Source organism: Pseudorca crassidens, chromosome 14, assembly GCF_039906515.1.
Source record: "Pseudorca crassidens isolate mPseCra1 chromosome 14, mPseCra1.hap1, whole genome shotgun sequence".
Taxonomy (NCBI): Eukaryota; Metazoa; Chordata; class Mammalia; order Artiodactyla; family Delphinidae; genus Pseudorca; species Pseudorca crassidens.
This window is the reverse complement of record NC_090309.1, coordinates 45,970,464-45,978,952: the sequence shown is the minus strand read 5'-3', so window position 1 is coordinate 45,978,952 and position 8,489 is coordinate 45,970,464.

Sequence of the window (8,489 nt, the reverse complement as noted above, 5' to 3'; positions counted from 1 at the left end):
CACCAATCAGGAAGCTCTCTGAACCCCATACTTTAGGGACTTTTATGGAGGCTTCTATCATATAGGCATGATTGGTGATTAACGCAACCTCTAGCCCTTCTCCCTTAACTGGAGGTTGTAAGGAATGGGGCTGAAAGTTGGTTCCCCTGGCAACCAACCCCTCATCCTTAGTGGCTTTCAAAAAAACACCACATTAAAAATTAAAATAAGCTCAGGTGTGGTTGAAAGGGGTTTCTTATAAATAACAAAAGACACTCCTTTCACTTTTCTCTGCTCTCATCACTTAGGAAATTCCAAGGGTTTCAGGAGCTCTGTGCTCTATATATATTTGGTCCACAAATTCTTCAATACTCCTCCTTTCAAGAACTGGAGCTTAATTCCTCTCCCCTTGAGTGTGGGTTGGACGGAGTGATTCTCTTCTAGTGAACAAATATTGCAAAAATGGCAGCATGAGACTCCTGTGACTAGATCATAACAAGCATTAGGGCTTCCTTTTGTTCTCTCTCAGATCCCTGGCTCTGGGGGAAGCCAGCAGCCATGTTGTAAGAACACTCTGACAGCCCAATGGAAAGGTCCACATGGCAAGGAACTGAGACATTCTGCCAACAGCCATGTGAGTAAGCTGTCTCGGAACAGGATCCTCCAACCTCATTCAAGTCTTCTGATGACTGCAGCCCAGACAAATCTTGACTGCAGCCTCATGAGAGACCCAAAGCTAGAACCACCCAGGTAAGCTGCTCTAGAATTCCTGACCAATGAGATTATGAGTTGTTTTAAGCTGTTTAAGTTTGGAGCAATTTGTCACACAACAATAGATAACTAATAGACAAGCCTAGCTACAAAACATCCCAAGCAGTATTTCACACACACATCCTCCTTTTTCCTACTCACCTTCCTACTTTCTTTGTCCTTTTTCCTACATACTTTGAAGTGAATGATACTGAAGCTCTAGAAGGCTACAAGATGGAAGGAGCAAGGATCCCTGAGGCACTTGGAGGAGAGGTAAACTCAAAAGTCATCCCTACCATGTTAAACCACAGGCTTGGGGCTTGTGTGTTACAATAGCTAGCATTACTTATTCTGCGGATACACCCTCCTTTCTACTTCTCCTAGCATGTGTGGCTCTTTACCACCTATGATATAATTATGAGCATAAATGTCTTTTTTCCATTCTGGTCTACAAATTGCTTTCTTTTTTAAATGAACATCAAATGAGCAATGAGAAGATGCTTATGCTTGGTAGTATGTGCTTTGCCAGCGTATCTCAACTAATTCTCACAATAGCCCCATAAAGTAGATTCTGTTATTATTCTGATTTTTCAAATGTGGACTCTGAGGCTGGGAGAGGCTAACTGACTTGCTGAAGATCACATAGCCCAGAAGGGCAAAGCGGACAAGTGTTCGGATTGCCAAATTTGAACTCTTAACCACTCTGATCTCCCTCCCAGGGACCCCTGGATCTCACACTGTGCCCAACAAAGTCTCTTGCATACCGTTGTTGCTTAGTTAATGTCTGCAGCTGCATGAGTAAGTCAATAAAAAATTGGTAATATGTTAAGAGGGGAAATGTCATGCAAGTTCACAAATAATAAAAAATTCTGCTGTCCTGAAATATTTTGTTCCTCATACAAATGTCTCTTTTTGCTTGTATGCCTCTGAACTTCAGGGTGTTAGTGGCTGGGACACATAAAGAGTTTCATTCACTGGATGAAAAGTATGCTTTAGAGAATGATAAGAAATTCTTCGTAATGTCTACATTTTCAGATAAAGAGCCACAAGTGCTCAGGACATCAAAGACATTCAGGACTTTTCTGAAGAGCAGACTCATTAAGGAAAGTGGCTGAAATCCACAGGCACGTCTTAAGGAGAGGACAGGAACTACTGAACAGCTGGGCCCCCATTTCACCAGAAACCCGCGTCCATTCACGGACCTCAGCAGCAGGACAAAGTCCGGATTGTTCTCTCCAGAACAACCCGATAGTGCAGTGGAAGAGTGGGCGCCCTGTGTACTGAGGAAAAAGGCAGTAAATGAGCCCCTGGCACTGCCACAGCAGGTCAGCCTTGACAAAGACGGGACAGAGCCCTTCGCCAACAATCCCATCTCAGCTAGCTCGCTCTCTGAGAGAAGACTTGATCAGATTTAAACTAAAACCAGCTGAATTTCCAAACTCTGCAGCCAGTGCACCATGAGAAAAAGAAGACTATCCATTCCTAGGGAGGGTAAGTAATAAACAGTCTCAAACTCTTTTAATGAAAGCAAAGCCCAGGCCTTCCTTTCTGATTTGTTCGGAAGTGGCTTTAGCTTCAAGTCACCCCCCGCTGTTTCCACTACTAGTTGAAACTTTTGTCTATTCCAATTCTCCCAAAGCAAAGCTTAAATTTTCCTACTGTAAACTTCTTTTTTTTTTTCCTGAAATGAAAAATCTTGACAGTGGTAGGCTCTGGGAGGAGAAAGGGAGAGGGGAACAGAAAGAGGGAGATATTTGTTTTCTATTTTTACCTTCTGGTATTCCTTTCTTTATTGTATTAATTATTTATTTTATTACTGTTAGACTTCATCAGAGTTAGGATTATGACCTTTTGGGTCTTCATTTTTTTATTACTTTGTTTCAAAAGAAGTCAAATAGGCTTTCGTGTAAGTTTTATAACCACAAACCTCTGCCCAAAAACAACACTTATTATACCCATAAACAGAAGCCTTGCTTCTCAGAGAAAAGTCCCTTCAGTCTGTGTTTCTTGCAGCAGAATGTTACAGAACACCTTCACTGAACAACAACAACAAAAAGTGGTTATTGGGTTTTCTGTCATTTTAGTATTGCTTAAGGTGGCATAAATATATATTACTCTTTTATACAGATTCATGGTTTCCAACTCAGCGTGATTTTTCCCCAGAGGACATTTGGCAATCTAGAAACAGTTTTTGTTGTTGTAACTAGGGAAGTGTGTCCTACCGGCAGCTGGTAGATAGAGGCCAGGGAGGCTGCTAATATCCCACAGTGCTCTGGACAGTCCTCACAACTGAGAACCATCTGGTCCAATATGTCAATCGTGCCCAGGTTGAGAAACCCTGATATAGGTATGATGACTCCACTGTTTAATATGTAGAAATTCACCCTAACGTTGTGCTCACAGAATAACTGATTAGATTGGGGTGGGGAGGATGGTGATCTCCTGTTTGGATGACACACCAAGTGTGAGGTTGAGACTGACCAGAGTTAGGGGCAGCTGTTTGTGTCTGATAAAGGCACTCAGTAAATGCACATACAAGCCACTTGATAAATTCTTCAAAACAGAACTGAATCTATCCTTTGTTCTTTATTCATTTATTTAACAAATATTTGTTGAATCTCTGCTATGCTATCAGGTAGACACAGCTTATAAGGGAAATCACACTCCAACTAGGAGTGCATCTGTTCTTAATAAAATCTAGAAGTACCCAGGCCATGTCAAAATATTACAATCAATATTTTGGCCAAGATATGTCTTTGAAGAACTGAAATGAAATGAGAATGAAACTGACATGCTTAAATATCTTATATATTAAACGTGCATACGATTAATTTCCAGCACGGCTGATTTTGTCTTGCAGTCATTAAAAATAAACTCCTATTCCTTTAGAAAAGCCAGATCCTCAAAAGGCACCAATTCAGGGAGGCTAAAATAGGCTGAACAAGCCAAGTAAGAATTTAAGCCTGAGACATGGATGGCAGGAGCTTCTGGTACTTTCGCTTTGTATTTCTGACTGGTCCCCACCCTAACCAGTTGTACAGGCGGTGCTCCTGGACTGCCCTCCGCAGCTAGAAGAGCCAGAAGGACATGACCGTGTGGTCCCAGGGGCTGGACTTGTCTCCTCACTCTGAATGGAGTCATTAGGAAAGTTCCTGAACTATGCCTCCCTAAGCAATCATAAATCCACACTTATTTCTCCCCCATCAAAGTAAGTCTCATAGGGCTTCCCTGGTGGCGCAGTGGTTGAGAGTCCGCCTGCTGATGCAGAGGACACGGGTTCGTGCCCCGGTCCGGGAAGATCCCACATGCCGCAGAGTGGCTGGGCCCGTGAGCCATGGCCGCTGAGCCTGCGTGTCCGGAGCCTGTGCTCCACAACGGGAAAGGCCACAACAGTGAGAGGCCCGCGTACCACACACACAAAAAAGTAAGCCTCATAAAAATATTCTCCCTTAAAGAAACCCCAGCAGGATGAATTCTCTCAGAAGTCGTAATAGTTGTAGCATTATTGATCCATGAACAATTGAATTCTTTGAATTTGTGCCTAAGAACACAAAAGACGACGCTGTATTTTTTCACAAGTCCCTGTAGCATTTCTCATTCCAATAAAAGCAAGTTACACTTCTTTTGTTAATTTAGCAAGAGCACTATTTCCAACCCAAGTAACCACTTAATATAGGTTTTTGGCTACTTACAATTCAGAAATTTTTTATAATAAAAAAGAAATGCAGCTAAAAGGTATTAAGATCAGAAAAAATCTATTTGCAAAATATATATTGCAAATACAATTTTATCCTATTTTTGGTTACCTTTAAGGAAAACTTTAAGATAGAAGAGCAGCAGCGACACCAATTCAACTGGGTCAAAACAATAGCTGACCCAGAGTCGGGTGAGCCCACCAAGCTGAGGGCAGAGCAGGTCCAGCCTGACCTCCCTGCTGGGCAGGAGTCTGAGTAGGATTCTCTCTGTCTCAGATCACCTCGCCTGTTACTGCTTCTGATTAACCCTGCCTCCCACCCCCAATGGATCTTAGCTTGGAGCCCAACTCTAGTTCTGTACACGACCAAAGCTCTGGTCAGGGTCCAAAGCCTACTGTCATTCTCAAAGTTCAGGATGTCCCGGTCTGGCCTGGAAGTAGCCTAGATCGTTTGGGGCCACAGCAGTGGATGCTGGGTCCAGGATGAGCCAAGCAGTCCTGGATCAACCTCATAGCTACTCAAATCCAAGCATTTTGACTGGAACCAGAAAAAATATGGGGAATGCAGCAAACCATCTGTCTGGCTGCATTCAGCCCTCTGGGTCAGTCACGATAGGTGTTCAGAACCCCCAGTCCCGTGTAATCAATCAAAGACAGACAACTTCCACTAAGAACTAAAAACCTGGGCAGGCTGTCTGGCTTTAAATCATGGCTTGTGTCACTTTGGAACTATGGAATGAGTTAAACCTCAGCATGCTCCTGTGACTTTTAACTCCTTCCAGTTTCTCAAATGAGAACAAAGAAAACATGAGAATGTATCCATCAGCAGCACGATAGGCTCCACACTGGGCTAAGCACTGTATTTTCACCCCTAACTCAGAATTTCCTTTCACTTACAGATTTAATGCAAACCCTTTGTTTTGTTAAATGGTGGCACACGTATTTGTTTTTATTTACTGTGTGCTCAGAGGTGTCCTAAGTGCTTTATAAACATGAACATATTTATATGTATTTATATATGTACATGTACATTTATCATAAAATGTACATATCGTGGGGTTGCATAAATTCCAACAAAGGATGCACTTTTTAAAGTTTTATTTGTGACTGAATTTATTTTTTAAATATTTTTAATTGCTGAAGCAATATGTGCCCATTTTAAGAAAGTAAAGATAAGAAAGTTTTATGAAGAAAAAGTGAAAAATCTTGTTGTCCCCTTCTAGATCCATCCTTCCGAGATAACACCAATGGTTAGAGTGGGATAAGCCTTCCAAAAGGGGTACGAGAAAGAGCTTTTGAAGGAAACCCAAGTCTCAAAGCAAACAATTAGCATGAGATAAAGAATGACATTTTTTTAAGTTAAGAAAAGAATTAAGAGATGAAGTGGAACACAAGGTAAAGGAAAACGCTCCCAGCATGGAAAGAGGCTCAATAGCGTAGCTGAGACGAATGGATAAAGAAGATGTGGCACATGTATACAGTGGAATATTACTCAGCCATGAAAAGGAATGAAATTGGGTCATTTGTAGAGACATGGGTGGATATAGAGACTGTCATACAGAGTGAAGTAAGTCAGAAAGAGCAAAACAAATATCGTATATTAACACATATATGTGGAACCTAGAAAATGGTACAGATGAGCCAGTCTGCAGGGCAGAAATAGAGACACACATGTAGAGAATAAACATATGGACACCAAGGGGGGAAGTGGTGGGGGTGGAGCGGGGTGGTGGTGGGATGAATTGGGAGATTGGGATTGACATATATACACTAATATGTATAAAATGGATAACTAGTAAGAACCTGCTGTATAAAAAAATAAAATTAAATTAAAAAAAAAAAGAAATTTTAAATTAATGCTGTTGAGGGAGGAATAGTGAAGAATGGACCATAAGTCAGCAGACCTGGGAGGTGGGTGGAGGGGACAATGCAGGCCTCCCATAATTGATCCGGGAGCTTCTAATGGTACAGAGAGAGTGCCTAGTAGTCCCTTTCAGCAGATATTTCCTTTCAAGAGTTTAGGCACGTGTCCTTTTCAAAACAATCCAGTTACCCCAAGGAGCCCTGGGTTTGCATTTGAACAGTATGGCAATGCAAAAAAGGAAATCTCGTCCCTCTTCCCTGGAAAGAGGAATGCAAAGGCCTAAAAGGCAAATCTGGAAAAGTTTGTGCACTTAGACCCAGCATCTCCCAAGAGCCCTCCTTCTCCCCTGTGATGTGTGCAGAAGGCATCTTGGCCTGACCTTCAAAAAGGCTTTGCAGCTGAGGGAAGTTCACAGGTGCCCTGGAGAATGGGATTTAAAGTGGTCAGAGCCAAAGAATCCTTTGTGGAACCAAAACATAGCACAACATAGTGGAGAGGATTTTGAGTCCAGGGATCAACTGGAAAATACAGAAGGTAGCAATCAGGACAGAAAAACACTGTAAATCCTTCGGGGTCACGATTGCAAACCTCAGAATAAAATGAAGGCTTCAGGCTCCAGGGACCACCCTTTCAGCTGCAAAAATGTTACAGACTGAGCATCTTTGTCTTTCAAGAAGACCAAAACAAACATCAAATAATGGAGGGAGTGGGGAGTGAGAATACAGACCCCGGCAGCTTGCTGACCTTGACACTGCATGTGATTTGGAAGCTTTTTTGGATCACATAATAATCGGTCTCTTAGGCCTTTTAAAAATGCATGTGTTAGGGCTTCCCCGGTGGCGCAGTGTTTGAGAGTCCACCTGCCGATGCAGGGGAAGCGGGTGTGTGCCCCGGTCCGGGAAGATCCCACATGCCTCAGAGCGGCTGGGCCCGTGAGCCATGGCCGCTGAGCCTGCGCGTCCGGAGCCTGTGCTCCGCAACGGGAGAGGCCACAACAGTGAGAGGCCCGCGTACCGCAAAAAAAAAAAGTGTTAATAGTTATTCCAAATCTGCATAGAGAACTCCTCTCCCCATAGCTAATTAATAATTCTTAATGAGGTCAAGTGTCTTGATTTTAACTTCAAAGTGTTGGAAATACTCATGGGACATGGTGAAGATGGTATTTGTCCAAGGCCATGGTTCAGCACCCTGGCTGCACGTTAGAATCACATGGAGAGTTTTAAAACATTGATTCCCGGAATCTACCCTCAGAAATTCTGATTTAATTGTTCTGTGGTAAGGCCAGGTTATCTATATTATTTTTAGAATCTCACCAGGTGATTTGAATGTGCAGGAAGCCATGAAAAACAGGTGTAGGATCATTGGGATCCTAAGCTCTTCTAAACAACGCTCCCCTTCCTATGAGGTACACAGAGAAAAAAACAAACCAAGTAACCCTTTACCAGCAGCTTGGGCCCCAAATCTCACTGCAGCACTGCAGTGAGCTGGGCTGGAGCTAGTGAAGAATGCTGTGCCACACAGTGAATAGCCAAAAACCAACGCCAGATGAAAAGCTAACTCCTGCTCTCCATCCCCACATCCAAACCCAAGTCTGAGTTGTTACCACTACAACAAGACGGACAGCCACATCCACCAGCAAGAAGCAAAATAAGCACAACATATTTGCAACTCATATTTTCCATGAAGAAAGGATTCGTATCTCGAAATAGAAGGAAATACAAATCTATAAGAAAAAGGCAACAGCCCAATGGAAAAGTGAGCAACGGGTATACACAGCTAATAAAAGAGGAGCCTTGAAAAACTAATAAATATATGAAAAGATCTTCAATCTCATTAGTAATCAGGGAAATGCCAATGATAATAACAAATGAGATCGATACCACTTTACACTTACCAGAATGACTAAAATGCAAACGTTTGGTAATACCAAAGGTTAGCAGGCATGATGAGGAACAAGAGCTCTGCTATATTACTTGTTGGGGTATAAATCTGCACAACTTAGAAGAGCAGTTTTTCAATATCTGTTAAATAACAATGTAGAAGATGCTCATACCCTTCAAGAAATCAATTTCCCTTTCAGGTTTTTGCTGCTCAGACAGATGCAGAAGGAGATACAGCACAAGGTGTCCATTGCAGCATTCTTTGTAACGTGAATAGGTTGGAAGGGTTAATACCCTCCAAGAGTGGAACAGACAACTGTGG